Source organism: Oncorhynchus kisutch, unplaced genomic scaffold (assembly GCF_002021735.2).
Source record: "Oncorhynchus kisutch isolate 150728-3 unplaced genomic scaffold, Okis_V2 scaffold1402, whole genome shotgun sequence".
Classification (NCBI taxonomy): Eukaryota; Metazoa; Chordata; class Actinopteri; order Salmoniformes; family Salmonidae; genus Oncorhynchus; species Oncorhynchus kisutch.
In genome coordinates this window covers 248-20,396 of record NW_022263347.1, presented here as the reverse complement: position 1 = coordinate 20,396, position 20,149 = coordinate 248, and the positions used below count along the sequence as shown (strand labels likewise).

Below are 20,149 nucleotides of genomic sequence, written 5' to 3'. Positions count from 1 at the left end.
TGTTCAGCTTCCAGGAATTGTGTACAGAACCTTGCAACATGGGGCTGTGCATTATCATGCTGAAACATGACGTGATGGCGGCGGATAAATGGCCTCAGGATCTCATCACGGTATCTCTGTGCATTCAAATTGCCATTGATTAAAATGCAATTGTGTTTGTTGTCTACCTTATGCCTGCCCATACCCCCACTGCCACCATGGGGCACTGTTCACAACGTTGACATCAGCAAACCCCTCGCCCACATGTCTGCCATCTGCCCGGTAAAGTTGCAACCGGGATTTATCTGTGAAGAGTGCACTTCTCCAGCGGGCCGGGGTCCATCGGGGGTGAGTGTTTGCCCACTGAAGTCCGTTACGATACAGAGCTGCAGTCAGGTCAAGACCCTGGTGAGAATGACGAGCACACAGATGATCTTCCCTGAGACTATTTCTGACAGTTTGTGCAGAACTTCTTCAGCTGTGCAAACCCAGTTCCAGCAGCTGTCCGGGTGGTTAGTCTCAGACCATCCCGCAGGAGAAGAAGCCGGATGTGGAGGTCCTGGGCTGGCATGGTTACACGTGGCCTGCGGTTGTGAGGCCGGTTGGACATATTGCCAAATTCTCTAAAATGACATTAAGGTGGTTTATGGTAGAGAAATTAACATTAAATTATCTGGAAACAGTTCTGGTGGACATTCCTGCATTCCTTTAGACTGGCCATTTATTGTCCCCAGCATAAGTTGCACCTGTGTAATGATCATGCTGTTTAATCTTGATATGCCACACCTGTCAGGTAGTTGGATTATCTTGGCAAATGAGAAATGCTCACTAACAGGGACGTAAACAAATGTGTGCACAATTTGAGAGAAATACATGTACATTTTCTGTTTCTTTATTTTTTCAGCTCATGAAACATGGGACCAACATTTTAGATTTTTGTTCAGTTTAGATCTGCCTGGATCTCCCTGACTGAATACAGTGCACACTCATAGACCTCTCTATTGGATTTATGCTGATAACCGACTGCTCCTTTGGCTGCCTGTTGAGCATCACACTGATCTCCTGGTGTGTTACCAGATTCAAAAGAGCATCATGTCAGTCAGGACAACAATCGCCCCAGGCAACAAAGGCAGTCCTGCTGACAGCAGGCCGGGCCCCTATATACTATATCTTTCCTGCTCCACTGCTTGCTATTCAACAACTAGTTTGCAGCTGTGCTACTGTCGGTCGTTGACCCATTTCTTTCCAGTACCACACCTTTGTTGTGCCCCCTTTGTGTGTGCTTGTGTTTTGGTGAGCTCACACACAGCTCACATGTCCTACTACAATCCACATATCGGATAATTTGATCAAGGTTATTATTGTTGATTATTGAATGGTCTTTTTAGAGAGCCATTACTCTGTGTTAATTGCTTAATTACCATGGTTTGAATAATGTGTTTTTGTTATTTATTCTTTGAAGAAAATATTTGCGTTGACTTTATGCTACATGTCATTGTCCAACCAAAGGGGACTTCCATGAGCTTTGTTAAATCAACCCTGTTAATCTCGTCTTGCCCTAAAAGTTTTGAAGCCGCACTCCATATATTTAGCTTGCACCCCCTTCCCCTCCACGACTCCAGGAGAAATACATGATGTAACCACGGGAGCCAAAGTCGTGATGTCAGATCACCCCACTCGGTTTCCGAGTTCCCCATTGGTCGAATTCTCTGGTTCTACAGACAGAGTCATCACTACGGGCCACACAAGCTTGAACAGTTGTTAGCCCACCCCTGCTTGGCGTTGATTGGCTGTTAAGGACAAGCCCATAATAAACACCCATGCTGTTGTTTTCCAGAGGACAATGCCGTTTTCTCGATTATAAAACGTCATTAATGCATTATATAAGTACAGACCACGAAACAAAACAAATATTAAAAACATGACATTTCCACGTTCAATTGATGTATTTGGCACTTGAAAAAGCTTATTAACTTTGGATATGTATTTCCCCACAGTGTTCATCCTACATTATAGTAGTTTTCAAGAAACACTGCTTTTTATTCTTTGCAATAGCCATGCACAAATGTAAATACCATGGACACTGTATATCGTCCTGGAGTTGCCAGTCAAAAAAAAGGTATGAGACCATGAAGGGGGAGTCAGAATTCACAAGTGGTCGGGGGTTGGCTTGAACAAGTGTCACTCATTAAGCGCTCTGTAACTAGCTGGCTAAGCATGTGGATCCTCAATGAGCACTGTTTAGCGTGAGAAGTGTGCCTCTTGGGCATCAATATGAAGACAGAAGAAGGCACTATTTGACAGATCAATAACAGAGTTTATCTCACTGGAATAATTGCAAATGTAGCTAGATACACAAACATCGATTTAAGTGGAAATCGTAAGTTTTTAGCCACAGTGAGTTAGCTAACCATAACGAGACAGCAAAAATGAACTTGTCTTTTGACGATCAATCACTGGATAATCTGGATCCAACCATATCCCTAAATGACCCCAGCGATATTGACACGGCTCTTCTCAATGACATTGATGGTAAGAACGTTAAGCTTACTAGTAAGCTAGCTAGCAAAACGGACAACTTGAACTTGGTAACGCGTTAGCTAGTTAGCTATTGTTGTTGCGAATGTTATCTAGCCAAACAAGTGACAGCAATAGTAGCAACACATACATGAAACAGCTTGTACACAGAGTTACTGAGTGAGGTATCATTAACTACGTATAGGCACCCAGTGAGTAATTTAGAATGATGTACAGCTTAGTTAGCAAGTTAGCTAACTTACATTAGTTATACATTAGTTACCTTAAATCAAATTAACGAGCTTTATATTTGACTCAAACAGTAACGTTATGTGGTAGTAGGAGAAGGCTTCCTTCTCTCAGGGTCGAGGAGAATCCTAGTTAACCTTATGGAACTAGCTAGCTACTGTCTGAGTTCGGTGCTTGTTTATCTGTTTTTGCGTTTTGGTTCTGATCTAACTCTAGACACATTTATATCTGCTATTTTGCATGTTATTGATAAGTTAAAACAATGTGCATACTACACGAGCTGATAGTTCACTGCTAGCTTGTGTGTGATGAACGGAACAGACGCTAGTTAATGTGCCCCGCCCCCTCCAACTTGTCCTACTGACATCACGACGAGGTTAATTTCGAGCGTTCCCTGTCGGGTTCATTTCAAGAGGCGTGAAATAAGTCTATAACATGAATCATGATCTGATGGTTGCTTTTTTCCCATCCATATATAATTCATATTTATGTATGAATGAATCATATGTTGCAGTCTTATTAATAAAATGTTCATCGTTTATATTTAAATTAGTTAAGTTATATCGAACCTAGTTACCTTAATGCATCAGTGCATTCAATTGAATGGTGGCTATTCGATTCGTTGGTGATATTAACTAATGTTATTTGTCAGTATAATCAATGGTTGGTTGTTTGCCAACAACTGCTCTGCTGCAGCATCTCACCCTTCATTGATTCCACGCACTACCCTAAAAATTGACCGAGAGTAACCCAGCACTAAATTGTCCCATAGTAACCCCTTCTCATTGAAACCACAAGTGCTTCCTCTCTTTCTATCTTGGGGGCTGGTCTGCATTGCAAGTGTCTGAGGCACTTTCTGATTGGTCGGCAGCGATCACCTCATACAAAACATTGGTTTACAAATCCAGGCTAGTCAGACTGGTGTGCCAGTGCAGACAGAGAGCAAAGGCAGAAGCATGAAGTGTGTTCCGTTATTACTAGACCTAGTCCTTATAACATATGACTATTAGCTTGATGATTTGGTCTAAGATTAAACAAAATGGTCTTTCTCCTTGCCAGGGAACAGCCTCCTCACTGTGCTGCCTGAAACTCATTTGGGATAGCCTAACCTACAGCCTATTTCAGTTAGAAATCCAGAAGCTATAGACAATATTTGTGAGCATCTCTAGCTGATTAAACAAGTATACTATACAGTGTATTACCCTAAAACAAGGCCTGTTGTATTATTAGAGAATAAAGATTTCAGTGTGAGTAATTAACTTGCTACTATTACTCAGTTCCATGTTCTAATGTAAAGTGCTACCATGCCATGTTTACGTGGAGGGTGCAGCATAGCATAGTAAACATCACCCTTTTCATCAACACTCAATTCTTCTTGCGTCTCCATCCTCACCTACTCAGGGTTGTTGTCCTTTTGACAGACCGTGTGCATCATAATGCTGTGAATAGTAGTGAAGTAGCTTCAGGTCTGGGATGGTGTGACTGTGATCATAGTGTCTATTGTGTTGCCTGTCTCGCTGTGGCCCTTTTGGAGCCCATTAGAGTGGCATAGAGCCAGTCTGCTCTGCTGCAGTGGCCCCATAATAACTGCATTACTGACCAGGACTGAACTGAGCTGGCCCCATTTACTGTCCTGCTCTACTTCTCAGATCAGGGCTCATATCCACAAAGTATCTGAGTATGAGTGCTGTTCTAGGATCAGATCTTTTGTCTTCATGATAATCTGATTTATTATGATCAAAACTGATCTTAGATCAGCACCTACTCTGGGACACTTTGAGCCCAGTTCTTGGTTTTTCTAGTGGAGTTAGGGCAGAGATTAAGTGACACATTAACATGTGGTGTGGCGAGAGAGATGGGAGAAATGCTCTGTCAGTCAGTCACCCAGTGGTTCAAGTCTTAATTTAAGCCTTTAGTTGACAATCACGAAACGCTCCGATTGGGTTACAGGGTTTTATCTCTGCTCCATTCAGAGGCCCAGAAACGTGGTTTGGTCATTGGGAGGCACGCTGATGCACCCATCCCGTTAGCGAGATCATTTACACCAACATCAGCTGGATTGCAGCGCGCCAAATTAAATTACTAAAAATATAAAATTTTCATGAAATCATAAGTGCAATATAGCAAAACACAGCTTAGCTTGTTGTTAATCCACCTGGCATGTCAGATTTCAATAAAGCTTTTCGGCGAAAGCTATCCAAGCGTTTATGTAAGAAGATCTGTCTCAGTCGGCAAAATGTTAAACAGCTAGCAGCCACGTTGGTCACGAAAGTCAGAAAAGCAATAAATTAAATCGCTTACCTTTGATCTTCGGATGTTTGAACTCACAAGACTCGCAGTTACACAATAAATGTTCCTTTTGTTCCATAAAGATAATTTTTATATCCAAAATACCTCCATTTGTTTGGCGCGTTATGTTCAGAAATCCACAGGTGCAAGTGGTCACGACATCGCAGACAAATTCCAAATAATATCCGTAATGTTCACAGAAACACGTCAAACTTATTTTTTATAATCAATCCTCAGGTTGTTTTTTCAATATATAATCGATAATATATCAACCGGTACTTTAGCTTCGTCAATAGGAGAGAGAGACACAATGGCTGCTCCAAACTTTTGCGCAAGCAAAATTCTGGGAACACCCAGCTGACGCGATGTGATCTTTCTCGCTCATTTTTCAAAATAAAAGCCTGAAACTATGTCTAAAGACTGTTCACACCATGGGGAAGCCGTAGGAAAAGGAATCTGGTTGATATCCCTTTAAATGGAGCGAAGGCAGGCTATGGAACATGGAGCTTTCAAAATAGAAGCTACTTCCTGATTTGATTTTCCCCAGGTTTTCACCTGTAATATCAGTTCTGTTATACTCACAGACAATATTCTGACAGTTTTGGAAACTTTAGAGTGTTTTCTATCATAATCTTACAATTATATGCATATTCTAGAATCTGGGCCTGAGAAATAGGCAGTTAAATTTGGGTATGTTTTTCATCCAAAATCAAAATACTGCCCCCTACACGCAAGAGGTTTTTAAGATGTTCAAAATGAGTGCAGTATGGAGTGAACAAAAGGCTCTGCTGTGTGTGTGTGTGTGTGTGTGTGTGTGTGTACAGCTGTTTGTTCCAGTCTAGCTTTAACACATGATTCAACTAATCACAGTCTTCAACTTAGATTACTTTGTTTTAGTTTTGCCTTAATTGACCCTCTTCTCCTGATTTCTGTGGCAATGTCATGGTTAACAAGGCATCCCCTGTCTCTCTCTGTCTCTGCTTCTCTCAATCTATGGAGTACTCTGACTATATCCCCATCTCTCCTCAGACATGCTGCAGCTCATCAACAACCAGGACATGGTGGAGTTCAACCAGGACATGGCGGGTCTCTTTGACCCCCCTCAGTTCACAGGGGTCACCCCTACCCAGGACCTCCCTGCCCTCAGCCTGCCCCACTCCACCACCTCCCCTCCATCCACCACCACCTCAATCCTGAGCAGCAGCCCCCCACCTTGATGCTCTCCTGGGGCCCCCCATCATCCGCAGTTCCTCCCCCCCAGACAAGGCCTTCCACCCCCCCACCTTCCAGCAGTCGCCCCTGGCCCAAGTCACCACCTCCACCCCTGTACCACTACCTAGGCCGCAGCCAGCTCCCCAGCAGGGCTCTCCATCAGCCCAGGCTGCTCAGGGTGTCAGGCAGCCCAAGGTGGACCTGCCCCTGCCGGTCCTCTCCCCCCCAGCCCCTGTTCCAGTCCAGCTTCCTCCCCCAGCCCCTGTTCCAGTCCAGCTTCCTCCCCCAGCCTCCTCCCCCCATACTGTACCCGGCCAGAGCCCCGTGTTCAGCGCCGTCCCCCAAGCCCTGTTCACCTCTCCTGCCCCCCAGCAGTCTCAGGCCCACACCCAGCAGATACGGATTAACTACAGCACCCAAAATGGCTACAAAGGTGAGGAACAGATTGTCTCCATTCCTCTGTATTAATAGTTGAAATGCTGGTAGTAGATGGATGAGAGTCAGAAAATAAGGCCAAGGGAGCAAACGAATGCAAGGATACGTAAAACTGAGTCACTCCCCCTAATCCTAACCCCTTCCACGTGGAGATGAAACATAGCTATTTTAATGGTTGTAGGGGTTTCCCCATGGCCCTCCCTGTTCAGCCACGTCCTGCCAGATAATGGGAGGGAAGGAGGGACCCCACCATGTGTTGCTAGTAGTAGAGCCACATGGTCGTTAAGACGTCTTATTTATGATGCAGAGCAGGGCCATGCTGCTGTGTCTGGATGAGAGCAGAGCATGACTGGAGGAACAGTTTACACATGCTCACACTCCTACTGTCTCACCCACTCTCACACACACTCTCTCTCTGTCTCTCTCTCAAGGCGAAAGGTAGGGACTGACAATGGAAACTGGTATACAAAGCACAAACATTCACTCCCTGAAGAAAGCCCACTTGGTGTTATGAGGAGGTAGAGTTGTGTTCTATGGTGCAGTAACAGTAGTAGTTCAGCATGTTTCCAAAAGAGAGTCAGTGGGTTACTCAACAACCTCCGCTGACTGTCAGTCAAAATCCCAATCTAATACCCGTTGGTCAGAGTGAAGGACCGTCCCTGAGGCTGAGAGGGTTTTTTGTCTACACTCTCTATGAGCCATATTCAGATATACACACCTTGCATACCTGTGCAACACTGTCCCTTTAAGTGTCTCGCTACACTCGCATTAACATCTGCTAACCATGTGTATGTGAAATTAAATTAGATTTGAAACTACAGTAAGATTTCTGCCCCATGCAGCCATGCCCCAGCATTACAAACCTATTGACTCTGTGTAGACCAATGTCTTTACAGCCACCTGTACTGTTATGTTACACACTGCCTGCTACAGTCATCATATCGTATGTTTTCTAGAGGTCAAAGGTAATTCCTACAATGATAATCCATACTGTTATCGGTCAGTGACTCAAGTGTCTTTATAGCTACCAAACGTACCGTAGTGTACACTCCCCGCTTCAGCCAGTATCCCATAATGATATCACTCACCAGGGGAAAGGTCATACACTACTAAGCCACGCAAAAAATGTATGTGATCTTTGGCCTCGCCAAAGACTTATGGTGACGACAGTTTATATGGTGTTTTAGTTTTACAGCTGGTTTTACAGCTTGAACTATTTCAAACACAATTGAGTCCATACTAGCAGGACGTTTTGAACCCAGAAACAAATATTTATGTACTCCCTCCTTGTTTCAGGCAGTTTTCTTCCGTTTGGTGCCTAATGAACATGACCCTGATTATTTTTCTAGCTGTCAATCATCAAGGAGGCCCCGCCCAGCCCATGGTCAGCCTGTCGTCGTCCCCTTCCGGTGTTCAGCCAATGACCATCCAGGCTCTGACCACCACGGCCCCCCTCCTGACCACCTCAGCAAGCCCCCCAGCTCAGACCATCGCATCACATCACATTCAACAAGTTAGTTTGTTCACCTGGAGTGAGTGCGTGTGTGTGTTATGTTTGATGAGACTCATTAACCCTAAGAATATCAACACACCAGAAAAATTTGTTCTATGCATTCAAACCTATTATTGTCCTAGTATTTCTTTCATTTCTAATTTATTTCAATGGAACAGAACTGCTCCCTCAGGCTTATAGTCTAACCCTCCATCTCTCCCTCGCTCTCTCTCTCCCTCGCTCTCTCTCTCCCTCGCTCTCTCCCTCGCTCTCGCTCTCTCCCTCGCTCTCGCTCTCTCTCTCTCCCTCTCCCTTGCTCCTCCTCCTCTCAGGTATTGCTCCAGCCCCAGTTTATCAAGGCTGAGTCTCTGCTGCTGACCACCTTGAACCGTGACCCCTGTATGGTCACTACTGTGGCCTCTCCATGCATCACCTCCCTGGCCACCACCACATCCCAGAGCACCCACTCACTGCAGGTAGGAACCACAGCCCAGAGCACCCACTCACTGCAGGTAGGAACCACAGCCCAGAGCACCCACTCACTGCAGGTAGGAACCACATCCTAGAGCACCCACTCACTGCAGGTAGGAACCACATCCGAGAGCACCCACCCACTGCAGGTAGGAACCACAGCCCAGAGCACCCACCCACTCACTGCAGGTAGGAACCGCAGCCCAGAGCACCCACCCACTCACTGCAGGTAGGAACCACATCCTAGAGCACCCACTCACTGCAGGTAGGAACCATCACCACAGCCCAGAGCACCCACTCACTGCAGGTAGGAACCACATCCTAGACCACCCACACACTCCAGTTAGGAACCACCACCCACAGCCCAGACCACCCACTCACTCCAGTTAGGAACCACCACCACAGCCCAGACCACCCACTCACTCCAGTTAGGAACCATCACCACAGCCCAGAGCACCCACTCACTCCAGTTAGGAACCATCACCACAGCCCAGAGCACCCACTCACTCCAGTTAGGAACCATCACCACAGCCCAGAGCACCCACTCACTCCAGTTAGGAACCACCACCACAGCCCAGACCACCCACTCACTCCAGTTAGGAACCATCACCACAGCCCAGAGCACCCACTCACTCCAGTTAGGAACCATCACCACAGCCCAGAGCACCCACTCACTCCAGTTAGGAACCATCACCACAGCCCAGAGCACCCACTCACTCCAGTTAGGAACCATCACCACAGCCCAGACCACCCACTCACTCCAGTTAGGAACCATCACCACAGCCCAGAGCACCCACTCACTCCAGTTAGGAACGACAGCCCAGACCACCCACTCACTCCAGTTAGGAACCACCACCACAGCCCAGACCACCCACCCACTCACTCAAGTTAGGAACCACCACCACAGCCCAGAGCACCCACTCATTCCAGTTAGGAACCACAGCCCAGACCACCCACTCACTCCAGGTAGGAACCACCACCACAGCCCAGACCACCCACTCCCTCCAGTTAGGAACCATCACCACAGACCAGACCACCCACTCACTCCAGTTAGGAACCATCACCACAGACCAGACCACCCACTCACTCCAGTTAGGAACCATCACCACAGCCCAGACCACCCACTCACTCCAGTTAGGAACCACCACCACAGCCCAGACCACCCACTCACTCCAGTTAGGAACCACCACCACAGCCCAGACCACCCACTCACTCCAGGTAGGAACCACCACCACAGACCAGACCACCCCACTCACTCCAGTTAGGAACCACCACCACAGCCCAGACCACCCACTCACTCCAGTTAGGAACCACCACCACAGCCCAGACCACCCACTCACTCCAGTTAGGAACCATCACCACAGCCCAGACCACCCACTCACTCCAGTTAGGAACCACCACCACAGCCCAGACCACCCACTCACTCCAGTTAGGAACCACCACCACAGCCCAGACCACCCACTCACTCCAGTTAGGAACCACCACCACAGACCAGACCACCCACTCACTCCAGTTAGGAACCACCACCACAGCCCAGACCACCCACTCACTCCAGTTAGGAACCACCACCACAGCCCAGACCACCCACTCACTCCAGTTAGGAACCACCACCACAGCCCAGACCACCCACTCACTCCAGGTAGGAACCACCACCACAGCCCAGACCACCCACTCACTCCAGGTAGGAACGAGATGGTAGGAATAGTAATGTCATAAAGTAGTAACAGCATTTAGAAATAGTCATTTTTCCCGAATAAAAATAGTCTAAAAGTATTTTTATGGTAGTGGAAGAATAGAAAGTATTGTGGTGTATAGGACATCGTGTCAAACATACTGCCTGTTTGAGGGGGAAACAAACTTAATATACTTGATGATGACTAAAACTGAATGGAAACTGTAGAAATGGTCTTGGACCTACATTCATACAGTTTCCTCTGTCCAGCTCACTAATGCAAAATTCCAAAAAACGATGGATAGAGAACAATTTCTTTTGACGGCAATGACGGCAATGGTATCTACCACATTTTCATTACGGCCCTCTGGACGTCGTTGAAGCCCGAATGAGTTTGACACCCCTGATCTAGATGCTACTTTAGTGATTGTCTTCTTAGAAACAATGTCTCTCCTCCCTCATTCTTTCTCCCTCCCTCTCTTTCTCTCCCTCCTCTTTCTTTCTCCCTCCCTCTCTTTCTCTCCCTCCCTCCCTCCCTCTTTCTTTTTCCATCCCTCCTCCCTCCCTCCCTCCCTCTCTTTCTCTCCTCCCTCTTTATTTCTCCATTCCTCCCTCCCTCTCTTTCTCTCCCTCCTCTTTCTTTCTCCCTCCCTCCCTCTCTCTCTCCTCCCTCTTTCTTCTTCCATACCTCCCTCCCTCTATCTCTCTCTCCCTCTAGGCTCTGATGAGTGGTGGCACCTTCCTGACCACAGTGCCAGTGATGATGGACTCTGACAAGCTGCCCATCAACCGTATCACAATCAGCAGTAAACCTATGGGCCTGCCCCCCAAGGGCGAGAAGCGCACCGCCCACAACGCCATCGAGAAGCGCTACCGCTCATCCATCAACGACAAGATCCTTGAGCTTAAAGACCTGGTGGCCGGGGACTGAGGCCAAGGTATTAATATTGGAAATATATACGTATATTTAAAAATATATATATATATTTGCTAAATATTATTTGCAACATACATTTTAAGCAGGAGATTCCCATTGAGATACAGTAGAGCTTTCAAAAACTGAATCATCTGACAGAGAAAAGTAACTGGCTGTGTCCAAATACCCATACTAGCGTACTACATTCTGTATACTCATTTAGGCTGATCTAGTTTAAGTCACTCGTCTTTTCCGACTCGAGTGTTTGACAACAGCTGATAATTAGATAAATTGACACGCTGTACCAAAACGAACGAATAGCAGGAGTCAACGCAATCGCATATTAGATGACACATTTGGAGTACTATTACATTTTTTTCAAAAGTACTATACGTTATATATTTTTTTGCGTACTGTTTAGTACGCTAGTATGGGTATTGGGACACGGCCACTGTTTTGTTCATGGATTCCAATGTCAAGACGTTAATGCTGTGTTCGTATTATATCGAAGAAAAACTCATTGGTTGCATTCAAATGCATACTGTTTATCAGAGGCTCTTAAAATCTTGCATTAAATTTGTATTCACCTTTTTCCATCTGCTAAGCTGCTCAACAAGATGTATTCCCCTTTTTCCATCTGCTAAGCAGCTCAACAAGTTGTTGTATTCACCTTTTTCTTCTGCTAAGCTGCTCAACAAGTTGTTGTATTCACCTTTTTCTTCTGCTAAGCAGCTCAACAAGTTGTTGTATTCACCTTTTTCTTCTGCTAAGCAGCTCAACAAGTTGTTGTATTCACCTTTTTCTTCTGCTAAGCTGCTCAACAAGTTGTTGTATTACCTTTTTCATCTGCTAAGCAGCTCAACAAGTCGGCAATTCTGAAGAAGGCAATAGACTACATCCGCTACCTGCAGCAGTCCAACCAGAAACTGAAAAAAGAGAACATGGCCCTGAAGATGTCTGCCCAGAAGAACAGTGAGTGGTTCTTCTCCTCCCTGCCCTGGCTCTTCTTCTCCTTCTATGCCTGCCCTTTCCTCTCTTCCATCCTCCCTTTATCATGATCCTATTGTTATTCTTTATGAAGAAGAAGGATTCTTCATGGCTAAAGCTTTTAATTGCTTAAAGAAGTGCTTTGTGAAATGCAGTCATTGTCTGATAGCTAGTGCTGGTTGTGCTCGGATCAAGAGCTGGGCCCGTATTCATGGCTGATGGCTGATCTAGGATCAGGTTCCCCCCTGTCCATATAATTGTATTAATTATGATTTAAAGGCTAAACTGATTCTAGATCAGCACTCTGAGACACTTTATGGATACAGATATAGTTGTCATAACAGTGATGAGGTTGGCCTGAACTATTGTGAGGTTGATCCTTTCTTTCTCTACCTCCCTCCTCTCTTTTCTCCTCCTCTCTCCTCCTTCCTCTCTCTCCCTCCTCTCCAGAGTCTCTGAAGGACCTGGTTGCCATGGAGGTGGATGGCCCACAGACGGACGTAAAGAGCGAGCTACCCACCCCGCCGCCATCCGACGTGGGCTCTCCCACTTCCTACTCCCACTGTGGCAGCGACTCAGAACCCGACAGCCCCATGGGGGAGGACAGCAAGGTGGGTTTCACAACCTGAGACGTGAAACCTCACTGAAAAGCATTGAGTGGAGCCAGTCAGGATACTGGATGTTACCCGTAACTAGGGTTGACCTTTTTGGGGAATATTCAGAGGTGGGAACTTTCCGTGGGAGTTAACGGGAATATATGGGAATGAATATTAATACCATTTAAATATAGATGTTTTTTGCATTGGATATATTTACCATATCATATGGAGACATAAACATAAACATTTTACCTTATCATAAGTAGACACAATTGCAAATGATGAAATCCTTCCAATAGGAAAAAAAACGATTTAGTTACTAATTTAACTTTAATTAAATGAGTTGACTCTTCACATGGGAGGATTTTACTGAACAACAAAAAGGGAATATTGAATGATTCCCAATGATCCATGGCATCTCCCAAAAATGTTTTCAACATACATCTGTAAAATGATAGTCTAGAAACTAAAGCCTTGGTTGTCTTCCTCTCAAGCTTCCATGTCTTCTCCCTGGACCTGCTCAATGTCCACCTCTTGAACATCAGACTCTGAGGCCTCATCTTCACTATCACTTTCTAACCTTGTTGAGGATGGCTCATTGTCAGACTCAAAAAGCCTCAAATATGCCTGGATGGCCACCAAATTTTCAACCCTTGTGTTGGTCAGCCTGTTGCGGGCTTTGGTTTGTGTGTTCCCAAACAAGGACCAGTTGTGCTCTGATGCGGCTGATGTTGGTGGGATTTGGAGGATGGAGGAGGCAACAGGGGAAAGAGCCTCAGATCCACAAAGTCCCTTCCACCAGGTGGCTGATGAGATATGTTGGCACGACTGCCATATTGCATCTCCATCCCAAAGCTCTTGCTTGGAAGTGTACTTCGACAGACTGCCAAGAACCTTGCCCACATCCAGGCCAAGGTGGCGAGACACGGTAGTGATGACACCATAGGCCTTGTTGATCTCTGCACCAGACAGGATGCTCTTGCCAGCATACTTGGGGTCCAACATGTACACTGCAGCGTGTATGGGCTTCAGGAAGAAGTCTTAATATTTTTTGATGTATTTCAAAACTGCAGTTTCCTCTGCTTGGAGCAACAGTGAAGTGGGCAGGAAAGTACGGATTTCTTCTCTTACATCTGCATCTGCGAGTCTGAACATCAGACAGGATGGCATTGTCTCCCTCAATCAGTGCAATGGCTACTGCTATAGGTTTCAGGCTGCTTACCACTCTCTCCCAAAATACATCATCCAGGAGGAGGATGGGGCTGTCCATATCGGCAGACTGTTTCTTGGAGAGACTCCTTCCCCTCCAGGAGACTGTCAAACATGATGACAACACCATCCCAACAGGTGTTGCTGGGCAGCTTCAATGTGGTGCTCTTATTCTTCTCACTTTGCTTGGTGAGGTTAGATTGCTGCTCTAACTTGATGACCCTTCACATACCTAATCATTTCCTTGGCTCTCTTGTAGAGTGTATCCATTGTTTTCAGTTCCATGATGTCCTTGAGGAGCAGATTCAATGCATGAGCAGCACAGCCAATGGGTGTGATGTGAGGGTAGGACTCCTCCACTTTAGACCAAGCAACCTTCATGTTCGCAGCATTGTCTGTTACCAGTACAAATACCTTCTGTGGTCCACGGTCATTGACTGTCTTCAGTTTATCTGGCTGTGTGCCTGGAGTTAAGCGAGAACTTGGGTAAATGAGGGAATACGATAATAAGTTATAGTTCTTAGTTGTAATTCCCTGATTCCAATTCTAGTTCCAGTTCCATCTCTGCCTCTTGCTTTAGTTGTATTTCTAACCCTGACTCTTGTGTTCTGTCCTCTCCCGTCAGCCGGCGGTCAATCTGATGGACACGTCCACTCCGGGCAGTGCTGGCATGCTGGACCGCTCCCGCATGGCGCTGTGCACATTCACCTTCCTCTTCCTCTCCCTCAATCCCCTGGCTGCCATTGCTGTGTGAGGGATGGGCTCCAGCACCACCGCTAACAACCAAGCAGTGCATCCTGGGACAGGCAGGATCATGCTGGGCCTAGACAACGCAGGTATGGAGGGAGGGAGGGAAAGAGGGAGGGTGGCGGAGGTGTGTATCTTACTCCTAGTGAGTTAATCTAATACTCCCATGTGTATTTTCTTGTCCAAGTCCATCTCTTCTTTGTCTGTGTGTGTGTTTGACGTGCGCGTCTCAAACTCGTTATGTGTTGTTGTATCTCCAAAAGTAATTCTGTATGGGTGTCTCCAAAAGTCATCCTCTCTCTGTGTTCTCCTCCTAGCTGACTCGTGGGGCTGGATGGACTGGGTGCTACCCACTCTGTTGGTGTGGCTGCTGAATGGTGTGCTGGTGGCTGGGGTTCTGGTCAGAGTGTTGGTCTATGGAGAGCCAGTCACCAGGCCCCACTCTGGATCCTCCGTGCTGTTCTGGAGGCACCGCAAGCAGGCAGACCTCGACCTGGCACGGGTGAGAATATGGAGAATGTGATTTCGTCAAAATGGCATCCTATTCCCTATATAGTGCACTATGTAGGGAATAGGGTGTATGGTGTTCACTCCACTGCTGTACAGTGGTTCTTCCTTTAAAAGTTACCAGCTTGTGCTGCGACCATTAGTGCTAGATGGTGGCATTCTGTCATTGCGCCACACTATCACAAGGGGGAGTTAGAACGCTGATCTATCGATAGTCTAAACTGTGGCACAAATTGACTGTCTTTTCTTAAATTAATAGAAGTGTTTCAGTCTGAGAGTCTCCTCTGGCACTAGAGTCCTGCATCAGGCAACCAACAACAAAACTGTCGCTGTGTGCCTGGAGTTAAGCGAGAACTTGGGTAAATGAGGGAATTACACATTGACATGTGGACTGACGATTTTCCCAAAAATAGGCACGCTGGGCTTTTGGTTTCTCTCACTCTAAAAACAGAAATAAATCATTCTAAATAACAAAACTGGCTTTATTTACAAATTATTAAGAATGTCTCACCCCGTGTTCAAGAATGGCCTTTTTCCCTTTATTCAGATTATAACCTCTCACTTTCAATTATTTGAAAACAAAATCATCTCTAAAATATCATATTGTGGTTAAACTCAAATATTCTAATAGAAAAAATTTTTACGTTATTAATTGGAACCTTTATCAAGTGGAAGTGGGAAAAGTAAGGAACTTGTCTGTCGGCCCTCGCATTAACCTCTAGTGACACACCCCATCCCGTGAACGGGAACCGTTGTCATCATCTGACACTAATTAGCATAACGCAACGGACATCAATATTCCTAGAAAATATTCCTATTCATGAAAATCACAAATGAAATATATTGAGACACAGCTTAGCCCTTTGTTAATCACCCTGTCATCTCAGATTTTCAAAATATGCTTTACAGCCAAAGCAAGACAAGCATTTGTGTAAGTTTAGTCGATAGCCTAGCATAGCATTATGTCCAGCTGCAGCAGGTAACTTGGTCACGGAAAATGAGAAAAGCAATCAAATTAAATGTTTACCTTTGATGAGCTTCGGATGTTTTCACTCACGAGACTCCCAGTTAGATAGCCCAATGGTCTTTATAGTATATATTTAAAAAAATATTTTTATACTTTATATTATTTTTGTAGGTTAAATAGCTCCGTTTTTTTTCTTCACGTTTGGCTGAGAAATCGCCCGGAAATTGCAGTCAGGAAAACGGCGAAAAATATTCCAATTAGCTCCATAATATCGACAGAAACATGGCAAACGTTGTTATAATCAATCCCTCAAGGTGTTTTTCAACATATCTATTCGATAATATATCAACTGGGACTGGTGGCTTCTTAGTAGGAGAAAGAGACAATGGCCGCATTTGTCCTTTACGCACCAAACACTATGAGAGACTTCAGCTGACCACTGACGCAATGTTGACGTTCAGGCTCATTTTTCAAAATAAAGCCTGAAACTATGTATTGTGACACTAGACACATTAGGGAAGCCATAGAAAAAGGAATCTGGTTGATAGCCCATTCACTGCTCAATAGGGACGCATAGGAACACAGAGCCTTCTAAATAGAGTCCCTTCCTGTTTTGGATTTTTCTCAGGCTTTCGCCTGCAACATCAGTTCTGTTATACTCACAGACAATATTTTTACAGTTGTGGAAACTTTAGAGTGTTTCTATCCTATGCTGTCAATTATATGCATATTCTAGCATCTTGTCCTGATAAAATATCCCGTTTACTACGGGAACGTTATTGAAAATATGCCCCCTAGTCACAATTTAAAGACCAAAATTGGTAAAAGAAAATTGTGATAAATAAAAATATATACCGGTTTCATTTAAGGACCAAAAAATGCCAGCTGTGCCATATAGATTGTAAAATAGTTGGGAAGAGAAACATATTGTTTTTTAATGGTAACTGTGTTCATAAAAAAACTATGACATTGTGACCAGAGAGAACAGACGAAATTGACAGTTTTCATCAAACCAGCTTCTTTCAATGGTGCCACACGTTCCAGGGTTAGGACTGTAACCACCAGGAGGACTTGAAAACAATGTTTCCATAACCTACTGCAGGCCTGAAACCTAAGGGTTTAACCTTCTGAATGAATGATTATATTGAAGATCGAAGCCGCCTCTTAATGAGTACCGAGAGCACATCTGTTATCCAACGATTATTATTGTTACTATTAACCCTGCATTATAGTTCTATAAAAGCCCCTTAGATAGTAGATAACGTTTTCCAACACTTGTTTTTCACAAGGGCTATTAGCAGGACAATAGACATGATGTGGTCCCAAAAACACCTCTCTGACATAGGGTCCAGCATATCTCTTGATGTCATTGAATGTCTCGCCAGCTTTGATCCATGGCTGGCTGCAGCACGCAAAGTTCTTTGTTTGTCAGACGAATCATTGGGTCAAAACAAGAGAACACACATGGTTAATGTTCTGAGGAAAAAAATAAATAAAAAATAAATAAAAATAATAATAATAATTAGATAGTGTCTTACAAAGCCTTTCCGTAAGTTCACTCCAGTTTCTTCAACTGTCTTTTGACGGTAATTAGAGTGATGTTGTGCCGTGATGCCAGAACATTCCAGACTGCCTTTGCCGATCGCTCATCATCTTCAACCATCAGTGAGTCGATGGCTTGAATAGTCTCGATGTCAAATGTCAAAATGTGCAGCATACAGTAAAGACCAACAGTCAATTTATTTAGGCATTATTTTTTGCATTATTAGCCTATTTTACAGTATTGTAGCCTACTGTACCTGTTCATTTTCCTGGGCTTTCATGTTCGGCATAACACCGGCAAATAGCACTGTCCGTGACCATAATCCCCAAGTCAAACAGTATTTTACCCACGTTTAATTATTTAAGACTCTTTTCTCTTCTCTGTGCTGGAGTTCTTTTAAGTCGTCCACCCTGATGGGCTATCAGCAGGACAACAGGCTGCGTTGTTTTCTAACCTCATCTGGATGGTTCCATAACTAATTACTATTACTATTATATCACTGAATGACAGAAATATTGGAATAAAGTAGGCTAATGAAGCAACAAATTGTTGCTTAGTGGAACACCCAAAGTCAATAATAATAATCCAATTATAGAGGATTTGAAGCAGTAGCCTACCAGCGTGTAGCTTTTAGCCTACCAGCGTGTAGTTTTAGCCTACCAGCGTGTAGGTTTTAGCCTACCAGCGTGTAGCTTTTAGCCTACCAGCGTGTAGCTTTTAGCCTACCAGCGTGTAGCTTTTAGCCTACCAGCGTGTAGGTTTTTCAGCACCGCTTTGCGCTCCTCTAAGACAAGCATGGGGACTAGACTTGATAAATCAATGAGATTTTCATTTTCACTGAATCTATTTGGGTATTGGTTAGCCTGCAATTAGGGTGTGGAAATGTTCTGATTACTTTGCTCTTCACTCGCAGTCACTTAGTAGCCTACTCCCGACCGGTCACGTTGTACAGTGCCATATTTTCCTAATGGAAACGCAGAGGCTTTCGTTTTTCTTTGAATAGACACACACATAATATTAATCAAATTAATTAAGCTACATTTCTTATTCAATCCCGTGTACTATGTTCTTACAAAACGGTTTAAATTCGGTAGTACAGCCAATTATTAAAAACAGTCAAATGCTTCTCAAAGATGCCCTCTGGTGGTCAAACTAGCAGTAACTAGCATTAATGGCAACAATGGCTAACACTTAAATAACGTGCCATAGAATTCTGCGGCAGCCCGCAAGCTGTGCTGCAGTGCAACGCAACTTTTAGGAAGAACCACTCTATAATGTAGATAGAAACGGGGCAATCCAAGAGGTTGCTATAAAATGAATGTCAAAACAGTTTTCTGTCATAAATTACACAGAAGAATCATTAGATTGTTCTCTACAATATTATAACCTTAATAAACTTGTACTTTACACGGTTGACAAATGTAATGTTCATTTGCTGTGACCATTTAGACTACACCGCTGTAGGTTGTATCTCTTTCAAATTTGGTGTTGTGAGGGTTACTTACCCACCTCTCTCCCTCCCCCATAGGGAGACTTTGCCCAGGCCAGTCAGAACCTATGGACCTGCCTCAAGGCCCTGGGTCGCCCCTTACCCACCTCTCAGTTGGACCTGGCCTGTGCCCCCTGTGGGCCCTGCTCCGCCTCTGCCTCCAGCGATTAGGGGTGGGTCGCTGGTTGGCTGCCAGGGCTGGGGGGCTCCGCGCCAGGGGGCTCCGGGAGGATGCTCGCATGAGCAGCCGCGACGCTGCCCTGGTCTACCACCGCCTGCACCAGCTGCACATGACCGGTAGGTGGAAAATGGGACTTGACCTGTGGCTCAATGCTAAGGGTAAGGCTAACCTTGTCTACCTTGTCAATGTTACCAGCTAGTTGATTGATATGATTTAAGTGTCATATACCTACCGGTACCCAGCCCACATGGGCTTACAAGACACTACAGAACAAAATAACATTTTACAAATGATATGCATACAGTGATCATTGCCGGTACAGCTACCATCTAGCAGCGCTACACAACCGGCTACCATCTAGCCGCCCTACACAACCGGCTACCATCTAGCCGCCCTACACAACCGGCTACCATCTAGCGCGTTACACAACCGGCTACCATCTAGCCGCGCTACACAAATGGCTACCATCTAGCCGCCCTACACAACGGCTACCATCTAGCCGCCCTACACAACCGGCTACCATCTAGCCGCGTTACACAACCGGCTACCATCTAGCCGCGCTACACAACTGGCTACCATCTAGCCACCCTACACAACCGGCTACCATCTAGCCGCGCTACACAAACCGGCTACCATCTAGCAGCGCTACACCAACAATACATTTCTCCTTCTCCTCCAGGCATTATGA

General features: G+C 45.2%; 1 pseudogene; it reads left to right on the top strand.

Annotated features, from left to right (window-relative positions):
- Positions 1 to 2,147: 2,147 nt before the first annotated feature.
- LOC116366231 (sterol regulatory element-binding protein 1-like) lies at positions 2,148 to 19,619 on the top strand (annotated as a pseudogene).
- Positions 19,620 to 20,149: the final 530 nt, after the last annotated feature.